The 22,617-nt window shown below is 32.7% G+C and overlaps 1 pseudogene; it reads left to right on the top strand.

Annotated features, from left to right (window-relative positions):
- The first annotated feature begins 2,895 nt into the window (after nucleotides 1-2,895).
- Nucleotides 2,896-22,157, top strand: LOC149580358 (importin subunit beta-1 pseudogene; annotated as a pseudogene).
- Nucleotides 22,158-22,617: the final 460 nt, after the last annotated feature.

The following is a 22,617-nucleotide window of genomic DNA, read 5'->3' as shown; positions in this document are numbered from 1 at the left end:
TAGTAATAAGAATTCATCTATGAAAAAGCTACCATAAATTAAAAATCAATTAAATAAAGCTTGAAAACCCTAAAACCAAAATCAAAAAAGGACTTAACAACATTGTGACAACTAGAAACTCTAAATCCATAAACACGCTCATTGGTCTAATCACATAATGCAAATGGGTCCAGATTTAACAAATCACCAGAGGGTTTTAATTTAACATTAAAAAGATATGTCGACCATATAGGGATGACATTGGTAAATATGTATAGCTAAATTTCTAACTCCATGTGACACTACTAGGAATATAAATCCTACACACTAAAATGCATGATGAAGTTCATTCACATATAATATAATAGCCAAAGCAATAAATGCCTTAAATACCTAATTTAACCATTTACTCAATTTTACTAATATAATCCACTTACATCACTCAGGTTCACATAAAAAATAATGAAGCAAAAATGAAGTAAATATCCATAGCATAAAATCCATCACATAACAGAATTAGAGATATGTCCAAATACTAGATAACTAGATATCATCATAGACCTACTATCATCTCAAAATGGCATCAACATGCAAATATGATAAACTAAACAACATAACAATATAAAATCTATGATACTAAAATCAAAGTATAACATACGACACTTAGGTCATCTTAGATGAAACATAACAAGAGTATCAAGTATCTCTGAAATCAAAATATTGTTGGCATTAAGTTATTATTTCCATTAGTGACAAGACTTACTCAATTCTAAATGATTACCGAGTGCATCACTCAGTCTATAATGTATACCGAATATTCAGTGGTTACCTTGAAGGTTCATCACTTAAGTAGTTCATATCAAGCATTCATGAAGCTACCAAGTGGGTGTGTAGCCCAACAGTATCCTGAGCTTCACACTTTACATCGAGCATCTCAGTATCTACTGAGTAGTCTGACTATGTCATGGGAAACTAGTGTTTACCGAGTGATGGAAGTGTAACATTTACCGAGTGATGGAAGTGTAACATTTATCGAGTGATGGAAGTGTAACATTTATTGAGTGATGGAAGTGTAACATTTACCGAGTGATGGAAGTGTAACATTTATTGAGTGATGGAAGTGTAACATTTACCGAGTGATGGAAGTGTAGTGTTTACCAAGTAATGAAAGTTTAGTGTTTACCAAGTAAAAGAAAGGTAAACAAAGGATTTAGTTTTTACCGAGTGACACTACATCTACCGAGTCACCTGTGGTTATCGAGTTCAGAACTACATCGAGTGATTAGTATGGACCGAGCCTTCACTTCTACTGAGTGCAGATGATGTTGAGTAATGTGGTGGATACCGGGTATCAAAAGGTCACTGAGTTAGTTCAGTGAATCCAAGTTATTTACTATTGGGTTGACTCAGTAATGTTTTGTTTACTTGTGTTATGGTTGACCTTGCAATTGTAATTATTGGAATGGTATATATGTAATGTATTATATCATTTGCAAGTTGTATGGTATATGTAAGAGAGTATCAAGAGAGACATGTAATGTTTTGAGAAGTGTAAATGTGAATCAACAGAAGAGCAGAATATTCAACAAGGTCTACAAGGAGCAGTAAAGTTTCATCAGTCATAAGAGGTGATCTATACTTCAAGGATCTAATCAAAAAATAAAGTTTTTAAGTAGATCCACTGATTCATCCTAATAGGTGAATCAATTTTGTAAATCTTTTAATAGGGTAGACTTAACAGTCTTTGTATAAATCTCCTAATAGAGTGCATACTTTAGTGTATGTTAGTAAATCCTCTAACAAGGTGGATCTAGTAGTCCTTTGTGCCTTAACAGGCCAACTTCATACTGAAATAATAAATTTTTGTGGGTATCATCCCCACCCCAGCTTTACTTTCTATTTGGAAGGTTTTTGGGTCACCAAATCACTGTGTACACGTGTTATAAATGTTTGTTCTCTCATATATGCAGTAGATTAAATGAATGAATTGAGAATAGTATATCTGGTTAAAGTGCTGATTTTTTAAAAAAGTTTTGATGTTACTGATTGACCCCTCCCCTCTCAGTAACATATCATATCTTGAATATTTCCAAAAATTGGTATCAAAGCATTTTGGTTCTCAAGACAAAGCTTGACAACTTGAGCAAAGATCAAGGACAATGGAGATATTCAGACTTGACAAAGCTATTGAAAATGAAAAGCTAAATATGGAAATGGCCATGGCTCAACTCAAAGAAGAAAAGGAGAATCTTTCTCAATCCTTGGAGAGAAAGAAGGAACTTGCAAGACAAATGAATGATCATCAGTATGTTGAAGAAAAGATAGAAGACCTTTTACCATCAAGTAGTTCAGATGAAGCTAATGAGGCTATCAAGGAACTCCTAGCAAAGAATGGTTCTCTGCAGGAAGAAGAAAGAAAGCTTAAAAGAGAACAAGAAATCCAATCAATCAGGCTATGTGAAGTTTTGGAACAGAGAGACAAGGAAAATGAAGACTTAGAGGAAAGAAATAATCAATCCCGTCAGCATGAAGATCCTGTAGATCAACTATCTAATACAAATGAAAAAAATATGAATCTAAGATCTAAGAATGAAAGCTTGAGGAATGATTTAATCACTAAAAGAAAAATCAATGAAAGCTTAAAAAGAGACTTGAGATCTAAAAGACAAGTCAATGAAAGTTTGGAAAATGACTTGATCACTAAAAAGCAAAGCAATGAGAGAATGATGAAATCTCAAATAGACATGACTCAATTAAATCAACAAAGTGGGCAGAATCTTCATAGACAAAAAGGTAAAGCTAGACTTGGTTACAAGGAAGAAGGTGAAACCTCCAAACAACATGCCCAAAGGAATCAAAGACCTACTTGCAATCACTATGGTAAGCTAGGTCACACATCAAACAAGTGTTGGAGCAATGGAACAGGTAAACTCAATGGTAAATGTTACAATTGCAGTCAGCATGGTCATAAAGCTAATGAATGCAAGGATAAACCAAAATTTGAAGGCAATTGTCACAAATGCAAGAAGCATGGTCACAAGGCATTCTAATGTAGATCCAAATCATTCAATCCAGTTGAACAACTTGTTAAGGAAATCTTTGGATGGGACTATAATACTTGGTGTAGATGTCATTATTGTGGAGAATATGGACACATTGGAAAAGATTGCTCAAGGCATCACTTGAGAAAAAGAGATACAATAGTAAGATGTTATACATGTACAAAACTCGGTCATATAGCTAAAAACTGCATAAATATAGGAAGAGTTGAAGATAAAAAGAAAGCTAAAGCTGAAAACATTCAGAAGCAAATGAGGCAACAATAGATTCCAAAATCTACCAAGAAAGATAGTTCAAATGATGGCAATGTCACTCAAGAAGTAGGTGACTCCATCAATTCCAATTAGATTCATAAAGGAGGATATGGAACTACATCTTCTAGTGATATCTCAAGCAGTTCCAAAATAAAAGAAAGAAAAATAATCAAATTAGTATTCCAGATACATAAAGATCAAAGAAAGTGTATCTTTTACCGAGTTGCATCTACTGAGGAAAGTCAGTTGAAGACCTTACTGAGCTAGGTCGGGAATAACTAAAAGTTTTGTTCAATCACCAAGTTGTAAGCTTCTACCGAGCAAGTCAATGATAGCCTATCAAACACTATGTCATCTCATCTACCTTCATACCAAGTATTAATGAAAAAATTTTCATCAAAAGGGTAGAATTTGATTTCATTCTTCATCATGATTTCAGAGCTAAGAAATTTTTAGATGCAATTCAAGCAATTCTGAGCGATTCCAAGTAATTTTCTAGCGACAAATTTGTTTGAAAAATTTCTATCTTTTATCGAGCATCAATGGCATCTAGGAGCAGCAGTGGGACCAAGGCAAAATGAGGTTCAGAGATGCTGGTAAAGGATACAGAATGGAAAGTGCCCAACTTCAAAATTGTTCCAGCTGTTGCAGAATCACTTGACCCTAATGGTGCTCAATCTCAAATTCTACCAAAGGTACTCCTTATAAATGATATTTGCACACATTTTAAATGTTTTTTTTAAGAGATTGGAAACCTAGAGATGGATAATGCCCTAGGAGAAATGAGTGTTGATGGCTCTCTGAAACTCGAGCATAAGCATCTTGAAACCAAAGGCTTGAATCATATCTCGCATATGCCAAGAAGCTTCCAAACCAAGTGGATTAGGTATATTTTAAGTCTAGTGCACAATGGGAAACTATGGTTAGAATAGCCAGTGTTAATCATAAAGAAGATGATTCACAAAATCATGGGTCTCCCTATGCTCAACAAAGTGAAGGTTACCAAAACCTTAGGATGGGATGAGTTGCAGAAGATAACCCTAGTTGAGTGGGATGGTAGAGGTTTGAAGGTTAGCATTTTATCTGATGTCAAATTAAGATTTGGCACTCATGTCATTGCCCATAAAATCTATAGCTTTAGTCGACTAAATAGTGTACCTTATGAGGCTGTGGTTTTGGCCTTCAAAATTGTAAAGAAGAACCTTGAATTTGACCTGTCAAAATTACTATTGAAATAATTAAACAAGAACATGGATGGTATAAGGACTTCCAAGAACAATCCTTGTAAATTTGGTTCTTTGTTCAATTGTTTATTCTTCTATATTCAAAAATTCTTTCCATCTAAAGGAATTGTAGTATGGAGAAAAGATATTCCCATTCTTTATCAGATAAATGAGTTTGTAGAAGAAATGGGTGAAAATTTTGATAGCATCATGGATAATTATTTTGAAGATTTCAAGGAAAGGATGAATAATAGGTTCTAAATTCCACCAAAATTGGTTGAAGACTACAAAGATGATGTATGCTTTATGGTTGATTGTGATAAAGTATACATTTAGGTAGTCAGACCCCGAGTTGCATGGGTGAAACCTCTTCCTTATGAGGTTAATATTGATGAGGCCAGGGACATTATTGAAGCACTAGTGAATGAGCTAGTAGACCCAAAGCAACCAATCTTTGGAACATATGATGAGGCAAAGGCCATAATTGAGCTTGAAATCAAGCTACCCCAGGCCATAAGTAAAGGCAAGAGGAAGATAGCTAAATTGAAAACTGCTACCAGCCCTCTTATGCTTACAGAAGGAAAATTTGAGGATGAAGAAGATAATGAAGAAGAAGAAGGAGAATAAGAAAAAGAAGAACATGAATATGAAGAGGAACTGCCAAAGAAGAAAGGTAAGGCAATTATTAGCAAACCTAAGAAGAAGCCTATTGCAGTATTCTCTAGAAGAACCAGAAAAGGAAAGCAAGAACCTAGACTGGTTAGGCCTCCACTCACATTCAAGGAAAGGCTTGAACAATTGGAAGAGGGAGCTAGCATCACAAATTTCAAGGCATTGAAATTTGAAACAAGAACTGATGCTGAGAAAATGCAAATTGAGGAACTGGTACTCAATAAGATGGGTAAATGGAAATACTCCCTGGACCAGCTCGCCTCTCAAATATCCAAAGAACTATTGGAGAGATTGCAACCGAGATGGGAGTCATTCACCCAAATGGCTAAAGACATATATGAGAAATCTCTAAGGAATCTTCTACTGAGTCTCACTGGACCAAACATTAAGGCAGCTATGAAGAAACAAGAAGGTAAAATGATGATTAGATTTCACACATGTTTGATTTTAATTAAAGACATTGAGCATGTTGTAAAAGATGCAACAAACATGTGGAAGAATATCTATCATCTGCAAAAGCCCAGTGAAGATATAGTTGAAATCAAGGATGATGATAGCAGTGATAGTGGTGATTTTGATAGCACTCCATCCATCACAGTTAATCCAAGAGAGTTGCATGAACTAATGGAAGAAAAAGAGGAAGAAGACAAGGAGGAAGAAGCACACGAGGAAGGAAAAGATGAAGAGGATCTAGTTAAAATTGTAGTAGAAGTGATTGCATCCCTTCCTCATTCTCCACCAAATATTGTTACATCCACTATGGAGATAGCTTTTGCAAGCAAGATTGTGAGCACAATAGTTACATCAATTGCTCAATCTTTACCAACCTCCTCCCAGCTCTAGGTATCCTAAATAGAGGTGCCAAGCACTTCATCTACTAAGCTGTCTATCACTTCTTCAGCCATCGAGTCAACCTCCTCCGCTCCTTCATCATCAGTAAGTGTAACAGTGAGTTCCATAATTTTGTTTTCATCAGTTCTAGCAAGTTCTATAGTTTTGTTTCCATTAGCATCATCTGTATCCACTTCCACTCTGATTAGTTCAGATACTACTATGGGTACTCTACCGAGTATGATACCATTTTTGGGAAGTGTTTTTGATCCGATTAATACCTCTATTGGCATTCAATCCTCAAGTCCTATCCTAGTTTTCATTGCTACTATCTCCACTATTGTGTCTATTCCTAAGGTCAAACTAGTCATCACAGAAGTAAAAAAAGCATCCATTAAAACTTCTGATCACTGGAAAGGAAATTGCAGAAGATATTGACTTAGACATAGAGATAGTGATTCCAAAGATTGACTATGACAATGCTACCATTGAAGAGATGAGGTTAGCTAGTCAACTAATAGAGATGAAAGCTATGCAAAAATAGTTAAGATCAGAAAGGGATAAGGAATATAGAAAATGCCAAGAATATAATTATAGATGCCATAGGTGTTGAAGTAGATTCTACTCAACACATTTTGATTCAGTTAGAAGAGGCTGTACAGAAATTTAATGAGGATTCTTCTCGACAAGAGAAACTTATTGAGAAAGCTGAAAAGAAATTTGATAATAAGGTGCTAGAGCATATTGCTCAAAAGATAGCAATAAAGCAAGTTGAATTGTCAACATTTTTGGGAAATTTTGAAAATTCTTTCAATAATACAACATCACTTTTTGCTAAACTTTGTGATGTTTCTAGTTTTACCAAAGAAATAAAGGATAATTTAAATAAGATTGACATTGATATGCAATCAAGTGCATCCAAGCTAAAGATGGACTCCTCCTCCACAACCTCCCATCACACCAAGATTAGATGTTTGGCAGATGTATAGGCAAAACTATTGAGAGAGGAAGCTAGGATCCGGTCTACACTCATAGACATCTAGAACATGATCCTTCCTATCATGGACATAATGTAGAAACATCTTGCTCATTGCAAAACATTGGTCCAAGATTAGAATTTCTCAGTGGCTGATCACTTGATCCAATTATCAGCAGAAGTTCAAATTGCTCTCTCCACCTATCAAATTTTGTAGTAGATTTGGGATAGTACTTTTGTAACCATCCTTAAAGTACATCAAGAATTTATATCTCACTTTGGTGTAGCCATATAAATTGTATATATGTAGTCCTTTGGCATTATTGTCAAAAAGGGGCAGAGATTCAGAGATTCAACATAATAAATGAGGAGAGTTATCACTATAAGTGGTAGGGGGAGTATCTAAGTACATAAATATCTTTGTATATAGAAATGTATATGCAGTAGTTCTACAAAGATCAATTTTGAAAAACCAAATTCAGTGAAGTCAGGTTATGTACATATATTTTGGCTCGTAAGTGTTTTGTCACTAATGCCAAAGGGGAAATTGTTGTCATTAAGTTATTATTTCCATTAGTGACAACACTTACTCAATTTTAAATGATTACCAAGTGCATCACTTAGTCTACAGTGTATACCAAGCATTCAATGGTTACCTTGAAGGTTCATCACTTAAGTAGTTCATACCGAGCATTCATGAAGCTACCGAGTGGGTGTACAACCTAGTAGTATCTATCGAGCTTCACAATTTACACTGAGCATATCAGTATCTACCGAGCAGTCTGACTATGTCATGGGAAACTAGTGTTTACCAAGTTATGGAAGTGTAACGTTTATTGAGTGATGGAAGTGTAACATTTACCAAGTGATGGAAGTGTAACATTTATCGAGTGATGGAAGTGTAATATTTACTGAGTGATGGAAGTGTAACATTTATCGAGTGATGGAAGTGTAGTGTTTATCGAGTAATGAAAGTGTAGTGTTTATCAAATGAAAGAAAGGTAAACAAAGGATTCAATTTTTATTGAGTGACACTACATCTACTGAGTCACCTGTGGTTACCGAGTTCAAAACTATGTCGAGTGATTAGTATGGACCGAGCCTTCACTTCTACCGAGTGCATGATGATGCCGAGTAATGCAGTGGATGCCAAGTATCAAAAGGTCACTGAGTCAATTCAGTAAACTTGAGTTATTTACTATTGGGCTAACTTAGTAATGTTTTGTTCACTTGTGTTATGGCTAACCTTGCAATTGTAATTATTGGAATGGTATATATGTAATGTATTATATCATTTGCAAGTTGTATGGTATATGGAAGAGAGTATCAAGAGAGACATGTAATGTTTTGAGAAGTGTAAATGCAAATCAGCAGAAGAGCATAATATTCAGCAAGGTCTACAAGGAGTAGTAAAGTTTCATCAGTCACAAGAGGTGATCTATACTTCAAGGATCTAATCAGAAAATCAAGTTTGTAAGTAGATCCACTATTTCATCCTAATAGGTGAATCAGTTTTGTAAATCTTTTAACAGGGTAGACTTAACAGTCTTTGTATAAATCTCCTAATAGAGTGCATACTTCAGTGTGTGTTTGTAAATCCTCTAACAAGGTGGACCTAGCAGTCCTTTGTGCTCCTAATAGGGAAAATCGCCAGAAGTGGTCAATGTAAGCCTTAACAGGCCAACTTCATACTGCAGTAATAAAGTTTTGTGGGTATCATCCCCACCCCAATTTTACTTTCTATTTGGAAGGCTTTTGGGTCACCAAATCACTTTGTACATGTGTTATAAGTGTTTGTTCTCTCATATATGTAGTAGATTAAATGAATTAATTGAGAATAGTATATATGGTTAAAGTGCTAAATTGTTTTAAAAGTTTTGATGTTACTGATTCACCCCTCCCCTCTCAGTAACATATCATATTTTGAATATTTCCAACAAATATAGCAAGGTTTAAACTGCAAACACAAGAGGCACTACACATTTGAGGATATGAGAATGAAAGAAGGTGAGAATGTTGCTCAATATTTCTCTAGAATAAAAGATGTTGTTAATGCTATAAAGGGAGCTACTGGTAAGATAGATGATGATTCTGTAGTAAGAAAAGTACTAAGAACATTGTTGCCCATCTATGCTATTAGAGTTTTTTCCATACAAGAATTAAGATGTATACCAGGTTCTAATTTAACTCTAGAAGGTTTGGTAGGTAGACTTACTTCCTTTGAGCTCTCTAATTTTGATAACTTCAAATCTTTCAATGTTGAATTTTCTTTCAAAGCTAAGTTGTCACTAAAAAAACCTAAAGAGAAGAAGAAAAAGGTAAAATATGTTTTTATTAATAGTGACACAGATGAGGAGGTTGTAGAACAACTTGAAGCACTACTAGGAAGGAGATTTCAGATAGGCAAAGACAAATTCAATGACAAGTTACCTATCATGTGACTTAATTGCAATGAGGTTGTTCATATTGCTACTAGATGTCTAGAAAAGAAGAACTATAAAAGTGGAGACAAATACATAAGTAAAAGAGATGAGGACAATAAAGATTACAAAGAAAAAGGAAATAAGTCTTGCTACATTACAAAAGATGAAACCAAATATGGGTCTGATGACCATGATGATGAAGTGGTGTATGCTGCAATGAAGGATTATTCTGATGAGGATGAAGCAACTGTATTTGTGTCTTATGTGAACATGAGTGACAAATGGATCATTGATAGTGGGTGTTCACATCACATGACTTGAGATAAAAGTAAGTTCATTACCCTAAATTATTATGATGGAAATAATGTAAGTTTTGGTAATGATGCACCCTGTCTGATAAAAGGAAAAGGATATATCAAACTAACATAAAATATTTTGTGTGATAATGCTTATTATGTTGAAGGATTTAACTATAATTTTTTGAGTGTCTCACAACTGAATAGTCCAAGTTGAAAATTTGAGTTTGAGAACAAGATATCTAAGTTCTATGATACTAACAAGAAACTAATTGGGAAAGGTGATCAAACTAGATGTAATTTGTTTTATCTTGATATGAATGATGCTACTTGTCTTGTTGTAGAAATTGATGATGTTTAGTTATGGAGAAGAGGTTATGTCATGCTAACTTTGATAATTTAGTGAGAATCTATAACATGAAAAGAGTTAGAGGTTTTCCTATGTTAAAGAAACTTGACAATATGGTTTACAAATAATGTCAGTTAGGCAAGATGACAAAATCTAGTTTTAAAAGTGAGACACACCTTTAAAGAAATTATAGAGATTGTTCATACTGAATTCTGTGGACTAATTAATGTCAAAAGCTACAAGGGTGATAAGTGAATTATACTATTTGTTGATGATTATTCTAGGATGATGACATTTATGTTTCTAAAACATAAATATGATGCTTTTCAAATGTTTAAGTGGTACTTAGCAAGAGTTGAGAAGGAGATAGGAAAAAGGCTAAGATATCTGAGATCTAACAAAGGAGGATAATTTACATCAAATGAGTTTGAGATGTTATATAATACTAGAGGAATCAAAAGAAAATAATTTGCACCTAGGACCCATCCACAAAATGGAATTGCTGAAAGGAGGAACAAATCTATAATGGACTTTGCTAGGAAACTCGTTATGGAGAAGAATGTTGCTTTTAAATACTAGAGAGAGGCTATAAGTATAACTATCCATACCTTGAACTGTGTGCAAGTTAAGAAAGGTACTCATTCAATACCTTTTGAATTATGATTTGGATACTCACCCAATGTAAAATATTTTAAGGTATTTGGAAGCAAGTGATACGTTCTTAAGGATTTTAGGAATGGTAAATTAGATGCTAAAAGTGAAGAAAGTATATTCCTTGGGTATTTTGCAAGAAGTTAAGCATATAAGTGTTTAAATATTAACAATAAAAAAGTTGTGGAAACTACAAATGTTAAATTTGATGAATATACAGAGGTACATGAGGCTGAACCTATGAAAGAACTAGAGGAATACAAATATTTTTTATAATTTTATGAAGGTATTCCTATTGATGAAGATGTTGTAAACTAAGTTACAAATCAATGTCAAGTTTCATTGATTGCTAAGTCACATACAATGCATGACAAGTTACATTTAGAAACTAAGCTACAATCAGGAACAATGTTGCACATTAAAGTTGAGGCACATTATAATTCTAAGATTAGTGTACATGAAAGAGGTGTTGAATTACCTAAAAGAGAAGTGCACAGTGATTCAGAAGTTGACAAACCTAATGAGAAGGTAGAGAAAAACTAAGATTGTCAAAGTATGTCAAAAGATATCACCCGCTGAACAAATTATTGGAGACAAAGATGCTAAACCAATGAAAGGAATAAGATGAGAAGTGATACATGTTTTATAAGCATGAATGTACCTAAGATAGTGAAAGATGCCTTAAAAAATGAGGACTAGAGTAAAGACATGAAAGAAGAGATTGAAAAGATTGAGAAGAATAAGACACAGACTCTAGTTCCTAGACCAAAGGATAAGAATGTGATTGGAATAAGGTGGGGGTATAGAAACAAGTTAGATGAAAATGGTGAAGTCACAAGGAATAAGGAAAGATTAGTTTGCAAGGGGTATGCACAAGAAGAAGGGATAGACTATGGAGAAACATTTTCCCCTATTGCAAGATTGGAAGGAGTAAGAACATTTCTTTTTTACTCTACATACAAAGGTTCAAAAGTTTATCAAATGGATGTGAAGTCAACATTTTTGAATGGTATATTACAAGAAGAGGTCTATGTAGAACAAACATAAGGATTTTTTGATGCTAAAAAAAAGAACATGGTATGTAGACTACACAAAGCTTTAATTGGTTTAAAGCAAGCCCCAAGAGCATGGTATGAGAGACTTCATACTTATCTTGTGAAGATTGGATTTGAGAGGATTGATGATAACAACAGTCTATAATTGAAGATAAAAGGAGGTAAAAGTATTTTACAAGATGAAATTTTTGTTGATGATATCATAGTTGGAGGTCAAGATGGATTAAGTAAGGCATTTGCAAATGAGATGAATAAAAAATTTGAGATGTATATGCTTGAAGAGATCATGCCATTTTTTGGTTTGCAAGTATATCAGATGAAATATGGTATATACATCACTCAATCTAAGTATGTAAGGAAATATTGAAAACTTTTGGATTAGAAGATTTAAAAATAGTTAGCACACCTATGATGATAGGACACAAGTTGTCAAAGAATGATGATTCCACCAATGTGAAACAAACATTATATAGGTCCATGATTGGAAAATTGCAATATGTAGTGCATAATAGACCTGCCATTGCATTATCCATTGGGATAGTTGCAAGATTCCCTGCTAACCCTAAGGAAAATTATTTAATGTCTATTAAGAGAATTATGAGATATCCAAAAGGAATAGAAGACTATGGTCTATGCTAAAAGAAAAATGAAAAAAATTGAGTTGAGAGCCTAAACTGATGTTGATTGGGCTAGAAACATTGATGACAAAAAGAGCATTAGTGGAGGAGCATTTTTCTTAGGAAAGAGGTTGGTCACCTCGACCAAAAAGAAACAAAATTGCATATTTCAATCTATTGCTGAAGCTGAATGTGTTGCTATTGTAGTAAATTGTACAAACATTGTATGAATCAAATAACTACTCAAAGGTATGAAGGAGGAAATCACTAAACCTATGGTACTTGATTGTGATAATACAAGTGCTATAAATATATCTAAGAACCCTATGATGCACACAAAGACTAAGCACATTTCATTCAAGTATCATTACTTGAGACAATTAGTTCAAGACAAAGAAGTGAGGCTAGAATATGTGAATACAAAAGAAAAGATAGTTGATATTTTCACAAAATCTTTACCTAAGGATGATCATGAGTATCTAAGAGATAAACTAGGGGTGATACCCCTATCCAAAACTACTTAAGAAGCATGAGTAATACCCTGCATCAACTAAAGATGAATGTTGTATCTTACAACTTGATGCAATGGATATTACATTAGGAGCTACCTAAAGTAATGAAGGAATTGAATTAGAAGATTTATAGTCACATGCAAGGTGACAGAGGGAGAAACTAAATTGTTAACATCTACATGTTGACAAGATAATTCTTTGACATTGTTGTTAAAAAGGGAGAAATAGTAAAGAGGGAGAAATTAAGAATACCAAACACAGTGAGAAAGAATACTTTAGAAGGAGAAAGAAATATATATGAAATATCTACTCAGAGGGAGATAGTGTACTTGATGTTTGCTACTAAGGGAGAAATGAATAAATGAAATACATCTACCTAGTAAGAGGAGAAAGTATCATGGGAGATATAAGTGAGAAGGAGAAGCCCTACAAGATGACAGATGAAGAGAGTCATAAGAAAGAGTTGATTTTCTATTGATCAAAATAGAATTTTGTAGCCTATACAAAAGATGAAAGTTGTTTATAGAGGGAGAGATTTAAACACAAGGAAATATTTTGTTTTTTGTATTATTTTTGGTATTAGTTTGCCATCAATGCCAAAGAGGGAGATTGTTGACATGAGATTGTTTTGAAGTGAATAAATTGTAATGGAACAATCATTGTTTTGTCACTAATGTCAAACCTGCTACTTGCTAGTAAGACAACTACTTAGTTTATTTGAGTACTATCATTTTTTTGGTTGATGAAGAGGATTTGATCAAATAAGATAACAAGAGAACCTAGAGGAAAGGTTGAGTTATGGTATAAAAAAGGAGTACAAATATTTGTTAAGGCAATTATGATATAATGTATTGTTTGTCTACTTAAGGCTACAAAGGTTGGATACACTGATTAAGTCTAGAAGAATAGGTAAGAAGAATTGTGTCTATCAAGCTTGACTGAGTGCATAGTAGGTGTTGAGAAATTTTAGTCCAAACCAATTAGAGCCAAGCAAAGTGAAGATTTAGTGTATGCCGAGTGAACATAGTGTAAGCTAAGTAAAGTTTAGTTGATTCCAAGAATTAATAAGCTTTAGTATTTTCTGAGTTAACTAGTGTTGGCTGAGTGAAAGAATAGTATGGAAGCTGAGTGACATCATATTGATGTCGAGTGCTAGTATTCATGTTAAATCACAGATTTGACAAATCTGAGCTGATTATTTTGTTTTCTTGAATTGTGTGAAGTGTGTGGAAGATAACTATGATGAGATGGTGGTACATAATTCAAGGTAAATTATTCTGAGGTGAATTCAAGGAAAATTGTAGAAGAATTTTCAAGAGGAATCAAATGGAAAAGTGGGTAGTTTCACTGTATCCTACCCAATCCTACCTAAACCTAAAATGGATGATTGTGGTTAAATGAAAAATATCTTAAATCTCTATTTATAGAGAGAGCTAGTCATAAGCAAAGGTTTTCATGTGTGAGAACCTAAGGAAGATAAGGAGTCTAGGGTATTGCCTCATTTAGTGTCTGAACAAAAGAGGCTGCTATTGGAAATCAAAGAAAGAAGGCTTAAGAGTATGAATGCTTGAAGGGTGAACAATCTATCAGAGTTGAAGTGTGTGAAAGGAAAGTAGAGTGGAAGGCTGAAACATAGATTTTTAATCTACAAGTGAGTTGTAATTTGTTATTAGATCAAACCTTACTATTAATTTCTAATCATTATATCATTCTAGGGTAAATCCTTTGGATTAAGGTTGACCTAGTAGTCATTTGTAATCATTTAACTAGGTGACATTCCAAGTGGATGATCTAAAGTCCTTTAACAAGGCTCACTCCTAACAAGGTGATTGAAATCCTCTAACAAGGTTACATTTAATAGTGTGTATTGTAACCTTTAATAGGGTTTGCCTTTCACACGACATCACTACAAAAGAGCGAGAATTAGTAGCATGTTACTGGAGGTTTTTCCCAATTTGGGTTTCCATGTAATATCCTTGTGTCAAATGTGTTATTGAATCTATTACGTTTCATGTTTATATTTCTACAAAGTTGTTTTAACCTAGGACAATAACCTACAAAGTTTAAATGTTGCACGATCTAATGGATGCATTTATAATAATTTTTTATGGACATGGGTTCACTAAGTTCTAAATTTTTTTATTTGTACATCTGGACCTTGGAAAACTAATTCACCCCCCTCTCAGTTATTCTAAATAATTCCAATGGGTTCTATATTGTTGAATGCATTTAATAATACCTTGGTTGATAGAACTAAATAATGTTTTAATCCATGCCACTTTTTACGCATCCTTCCAAATGATTGAACTCATATTTTTATTGAATGCTTCACTTTTCATTCTAAAAATTGTGTTAAGATTTTGTCTTCCCCTTTTGGTGATCATTTATGGTTCTCACAAGCTTTAATGTGCATCTTAATTTTTTCCCACTTTTGGATGACTATGAAGATTCACATTTAGGTCTTTTGAATGTGCTATATAATTTAATGTATATATGAGTTGTGATAGAGTACTCTCTCACCTTTTATTAACCAAAGACATAAGTTAGACATCCATGATGATAAATAATATGAGAATCTTTAAAAATTTGTAGTATGAGATTAAAGCATAACTAGTGGATGATATACATTTCCTATCCTCTTCCACTATTACACATGAAGTATATATAAATATAGATAAGGGAAATGTTAAAGATTCCATTCCACCTTAATCTAGATCCCATATTTTGAACTCTTTATGCCTTCTCATGATGTATCTTTAATTATTTGTGGACTACATTATATACATATTTGTTAACTATTCATATAACTTGGGCATGTTTAAGGATGAAGAAGGTAAGGGTATTCTAAAATTTCTACTTGGAATATGTGAGGACAATATATATTTTCCATCTTCCTTTACTAATACACATGTCATGCATGTACATAAAGATAGGGGATAGGTTGAGAATGCTATTTCACCTTATCTTATTTCATCATTAATAATATTACTAATTGATACAATTATCTTTGATGTTAATGAGAAAATATTTAAGAATAAGGATGATCTTGGCAAGGTATTACATTATTTTATGGCATATGAAATTATGACTTTGTTTTGACCAAATAGGTATGTAGTGCCTTATTTAAAAAATTATGATATTGATAGTGGTCCAAAATTTCATCTAAGAAATTTGAAAACTACGCACTTCACTTAAATTCATGATGATACGTTGCTAAATTATTTTTCAGCAAGTTTGAGTGGTTAGGCATTTACTCGATTCTATTCATTACCTCTCACTTCTATCACTTTCTTCAAGGATTTGGGATACTTTCAAGTAACACTTTCATTATAGTATTAATCCTAATACATCTATGGGTAAAATCATGAACACAAGCCAATTATTGATCATATTTTAGATTAGAATTTTTATTACTAATATGCATTTTACATAATAGAACGACAATTTTCAAAATATATTAAACTCACTAACAATTTACTTACATTACTAAAAGGATGACTATCACACAATCTTTATCATGTATTTTTATATTTATGCACTATTATATTTAAATACGAGTATGATATATTATATATATTTTTTCTATAAATTTCCCTTATTTTTCACACAATACACCATTCTTATATTTCAAAATGGGAAAATTGAAGATATACTTGATATAAATTAGGGACATGAATGAGGAGTCTGCAAAGAACTACCTAATATTTTCCCTCTTTTTTTTGTGTGTAGGTTTGTTGGAAGGAGAGGTGGAGAACATTATTGGTTTCCTCAATTGGCCTTATTGTGAACACATTCTTTTTCATGATCTCTTATTTTTTATTGTTTCTATAGTATAAATCATATTTATTGTTATCCATTTTACACATTACTTTACTTATTATCAATTTAATTTTTTCTACTTTTTGCTTCATCCTCTATACTTTCATTATTTTTCTTGATTTACACGTCTTGGATAGTGAGCTATCAAATCTTGGATTTCAAAGGATTTTCTTAGCTATTTTGTTTTTAGTAATTAATTTTTTTGTTAGTTAATATAACTAGTTTATATTAGTTATTTCATCTTTGCATTTCATATTATCTTAGAATCTCTTCTTCATCACTTAAGTTTTCATGATCCCCTTACTTAGTAGAGTGTAAGTTGAAGTGAGGTGGCATAAGGGTTGGTTTATCACTTGATATTTTAACTTGTTTCAAGGTCATTAAATTTCTCCTTCTCTACATTTTGGAAAACCTAATGTGAACTAGTGTCCTATTTATCATTTCCTTCATTAAGTCATAGTCCTTTTGTTAACATGGTAATGATCACTCCCATATCACTACCTATTTAGAGGGTTTGATACTTGAATATAATAACCACCCCTCTCGATGAACCATATAGTGGAGAGACTTACCCTCTTTATATCCAAACACTAGTCAATATGGCTTCTTCTATAGGTGTTATGAATGACCCTACATGTCATATAGATATCATAATTTAAGAGGTGCTCTTTGTTAATAGGCTTAACCATGTTTGGCATGATAGTGCTAAAAAACCATCCAAATACATGACAATATATCGATTCCCCCTTATGGGATGACTACCTTGATGATCCAAGTAGGACCAAGGCAATTTTCACAACTTCATTTGTTGTTTTAGAATTGAACAACTTCATATTCAACTAGGACATTCCTTGGCTAGTCTCTATAGGAATTGTCCCTTTTTCCATTCATAAGTTTCTTGAGTTCATGCTTGAAGCATGCTAAAAAAGTTGTCAAATGTTTCCTAATAGCTACCAATTCAAATTTTAAAAATTTATAATATACATAATCATCATAGGTTATTTTGAGTAGGGGATCTTTCTAATCAATAGGGGCCAATAATAATTAACATAAGAATATCCTTTTAGAAGTTGTATTTGTTGACATGGACATGCCACCTATTCTCAAATGAGATTAAAAATAAGAGATTTTACTTTGGGATTGAGAAAGGTTAGTAAATTTACCATATTTTCACTATTCCCCACTGTAACTTTCAATGTGTGTGTGTGTGTGAGAGAGAGAGAGAGAGAGAGAGAGAGAGAGAGAGAGAGAGAGAGAGAGAGAGAGAGAGAGAGAGAGAGAGAGAGAGAGAGAGAGAGAGAGAGAGAGAGATGATTGTTAATAATATGGTAAGTGTAATATTCAAAATATGTAAAAAAGAAGAAGGTGACATCATGATTTTTAATAGGTACATAATAGTCATATTCTATCCTCTCCACAATGATGATGAGGTTCATGGCATCATTGACAAGTGAATACATAAATAAGTGATAGGGACCTATAGAGAAAGATACGTTGCAATTAGGTTGAAATGATCAATGTAAATGTTCAATGTACATCACTGATACTTTGATCCATTTGTACATAAATAATTGTTTTATAATAGAAAAGTAAACATAAACACATAAACGAAAAATAATAGACTTAATATGTGGTAGTTTTTGTTTTAATAAAAAACAAATTGCAAATCGTGACTTGTGAAATACACCCAAATGGATAAGTTTTCCATAATGATGGAAACATGTTAGATATATGGTTTGAGGAAATAAAAATACAAGGAATGATCAAGCACATATAAATTATTCTAACTTCTAAGAGAAACCTCAAATTATATGATATAGGAGAAAGAAAAATAAAAATGTCAACAATTAACAATCATGAAGCTTGAACAAATAATCTTATATGCCTTATGTTTTGAAATTGAGTTTGCTCAAGTTTTAGAGAGTAGAAACAAAAAATAATTACATACTTGAAAATATTAGCCACATAGATGAAGAAATGTTAAAAACAATTGTAAAACGATTTATGTTGGAAGATTAATTATTATTTTAGAATATTCTAAAAGGATTTAGCCTCATAGTTGAAAAAATGTTAAAAATAACTATGAACCCAATGTGAACTACAAGACATAAAAGGGGTAAACTACTTGTGATACAAATAAACACTCAACCGTAAAACTTGTCAATGTGGCATTGTTACTTGTACCATGTATTTTTCAAGTACACAAAAAATTATGGTTGATCATTAAAGAAATCCAAGAAAGAACACAATTAGTCAATGCTGCTCCTTTCCTCTATCTCCATCATGATCATCTATAACTAAAAAGCTAAATCCATAGTTCTTTCCTTTGTCACATACTTGTAAAATTTCTTGAGCCATGCCTAACACACATGAGAAATAGAAAAAAAGATACAACATTTAAAAAAATCCCAGGTATGTAATCGATGATGAGTTTCAAACATCTTAGCAAAACATCAAACACAAATGAACACATCATATAAATTATTTTGAAAATTTAAAACTATTGAAACATGTGTGTACCATAAGGATTTTGATATTTTCACTAGAATTTTCAATCATAAATGCATTGATCAACCAATTAGACCTTGGAACATTCCCTCATCTATGAGACTTGACCAACCACACTTGGATTTCCTCAATCTTATTTTGAGATATCACAATCCGTGTTATGAGAACTGTAAGGAAACTCAGGTGCAAAAACAGCTTCCTACACTAATCTCATAAGGAAAGTATGATGCAAATCCTATTAAAATCTTCTACACTTACAGATTCAATATCATGTAAACAACAATATTGCAGCCAACCACGTATAGAGAAAATAGACAGAGAAAGGAACACATAACACAAGGATTTTTTGGTGGGGAAAAACCTTTCGGTAAAACAACCCCACCCCTTCTGAACCTGCACAATGAATTATCTTCAACACAAGGTTACAATACACTTGCAATGCAAGTTTAACATCGACAACAAAAGACTCCAGTAGCTACTCGTAGTACCAACAATACACATTTTTTGCATCGCATCTCTTCGTAACCCTAAAAATGCTTATAACATGTGCTTCACTTTAGGGTTACTCCCAAAAGGTAAACCATATTAGGGTTTTACCATTCTCCGAGAAAATAGGAACCCCAAAAAATTTTTCGGGGTGATGCCCCAAACCCCACTATTGGGGTAGAGTGTACAGTACTCAAATATCTTAATTGCCACATGTCTTCACCTATCATTGAATCTTCCTAACATAGCTCTTACGTGTCATAGGAATCTGTCATAACCATTTTAGTCATGATCTCCTTACACACAATTCAAGATGTCGACACATCAACATTATTTGCAAGAAATACATTTTACAAAACAAATAATAAGAATAGGAATTATACAAGGTTGAGACACCTTATTCCTAACAAGAACCTCCAACTACTACATATCCAAAAATAGTGAGTTCAATATAAACCAAAATAATTTAACAATGACAACAAACATTTACATGAGCACATATTAGAAGCATGCTAAAAAAGTTGCAAAATATTTCCTGATAGCTACCAATTCAATTTTTTATTATAAAAGTTCAAAAAACCTATATTCAATATTTCCATTTACTACATTTCCCACAATCATGGATTTCCATGACATGAAATCTCTTTAAAGTAACATGTATAAGAATAGTTAAAACTTGCAGAGCTATAGAGAAAGAAAGACAATGTCATGATTATTTAATTAATAGTCTATAGAGAAAGGAGCACAACCTATTAGTGAGATGTTTCTATATTTGTAATCAAAATCATATATCAATTATCTTAGTGGGAAAGCCTTCATCATGGAGAGGGAGACATCTAACATTAACCATTACCCAGGGAGGATGTTGACCCAAACAATCTCATGTTTCAAAGAAAACTAAATCAATGTTGACACCTAAATAAAAAATGGCTATTAATCTAATGTAACATTGTTAAGATTGATCTCCCATTCTTCCTTCAGTAAGAAAATAAACCCTTGATAAAAAAATTGAAATCATTTGAGGAATTCACTCACCTCAATTCACATCATATTTATACTTGTAATTGAATAATTTCAATATTATAACATTATTTGTGGAATTCATGGTCTACCCTCACTTGCATTTTATGCATGACCTCATGTATAACCAAAAAATAAATCATTGATACACTCAAGAATAGGAATGGTTAAAATAAAATCGTAATAATATTCGAAGAAGAAGAATGACCTTCTGCTAAAAGAGTTTGTGAAATGCTCATTGTAGGTCTTAGAGAAAGTTGGAATCCAAATTTGAGATGTAAGATGTATGTCTCATGCATTATTTTTTGGGTAATGAAATTATTTTTAACATTTTATTGCAACATACATTAGTGTTAGACAACTCATTTGCAATGCTAAAGAGAAAAATAGAATAATTGAAGAGTCCATTCAATCTTTACATAATATCCTTGTTCCTAATTGTTGTCACTAAAATTCAAAATCTAAGGCGATTTTAGGAATATAACTTGGCTATTTTATTTCTCTTAGTTTTTGAGCTTACAAGTAATGAAAATCCACCAGGGACACACAAGTTGACTGGTTTGGTCTTGAAAAATTAATTGGATGCAAAAAGAAGCTATCAAAAAGGAAGAACTAATTTAGTGTTTAGTTTCCCTTAACCCCATTGTGAAAGCTTAAATAAATAATGCACTCTTGTAGATAATATTATATTAAGAAATATAAAGAAATCTAAAATAAGAAGTGGCCACATATAATACATCTTAGCTTGGGAAATATGAATAGACCATTAGGGAAAAAACAAGCCACATTAAAGTAAAAAACACTTGAAATTCTTGGGCATATTTTTTAAGAGATATCATTTGATGTACTTGTACAAGATCAAGTGAACTCAATTCTTATAGTTGTTGTCTAGGGAATGAATATAACTTATGGAAATAATGATATATGCCTTGAAGCAATAAAAGATTTCTATACTACCCTTTATTCACACACAACAATTATGAGAATAAAATGGAGAGGAGCTATATTATGCATGTTGTTTGTGATACAACATTGTTAGAAAATGTTCGCATACGACATGTTGCGTTGAATGTCTTGTTTTAATTTATTTGATATACTATGAGAGCCTTTCCCCTTACATGTAAGAAACCATTAGAATCAAAACTAAATAAGTTAAAAGTTATGAAGAGCCTTTTTCTCTTCTAGCTATAGATTTTTGGAGTTCAACTTGTGATGAAGAGATTAAAATCTAGAGGAAAATGGAGGGAAATTTACTAGAGATTTTAATACTTCTCATTTCTATTTCATAATACAAGAATTTCCTACCCTTGTGTATTTTTTTTGCAAACTTTAACAAAAGAAGGAAGAAGACTAGGACCTAGAAGAAGGTTCATGGAATCTAACTATGGCAAGAAGAACTTACTTAGGTTTAGTTGCTAGGATTTAAGAGGTTTTCATGGACATACAGTCCAAGAACCAATTATTACAACAATTAATCTTCAACCTATTATTGGAATATCTCTAGAAAGTATTAAAGATTCACTAAATATTGCAGAAAAGGCTAGTGGTGCTCTATATTTTTTGGTTGAGGGATATGAGCAGGCTAGTTCAAGCTCTCCTATTTCTCCCTTTCTTTCTTAGTTGATTGGTTCTCTTCTTGCAATGAAAGAAATAAACTATTCTTCTAACTCTTGTCTCAGGACTTATGCATATGAGACCTTGAATGAAATTATGAGGTGTTCTACCCTAGAAACTGCTAACAATATAATACAATTGCTAACATTTTAGGTACATTTATGACCCTAGATAATGAACATCCTTACTGAGCTTCATTTTTTTAGAGAATTGTTTAATATTCTCTACTAAAAAGGGCCAACCACGTGAAGGTGGAAGCTCATTTTCCCCCT

The sequence above is a fragment of the Cupressus sempervirens genome, chromosome 1 (genome assembly GCF_028749045.1).
Source record: "Cupressus sempervirens isolate cs-2001-9-10 chromosome 1, ASM2874904v1, whole genome shotgun sequence".
Classification (NCBI taxonomy): Eukaryota; Viridiplantae; Streptophyta; class Pinopsida; order Cupressales; family Cupressaceae; genus Cupressus; species Cupressus sempervirens.
This window is presented reverse-complemented; position numbering and strand designations above follow the sequence as displayed.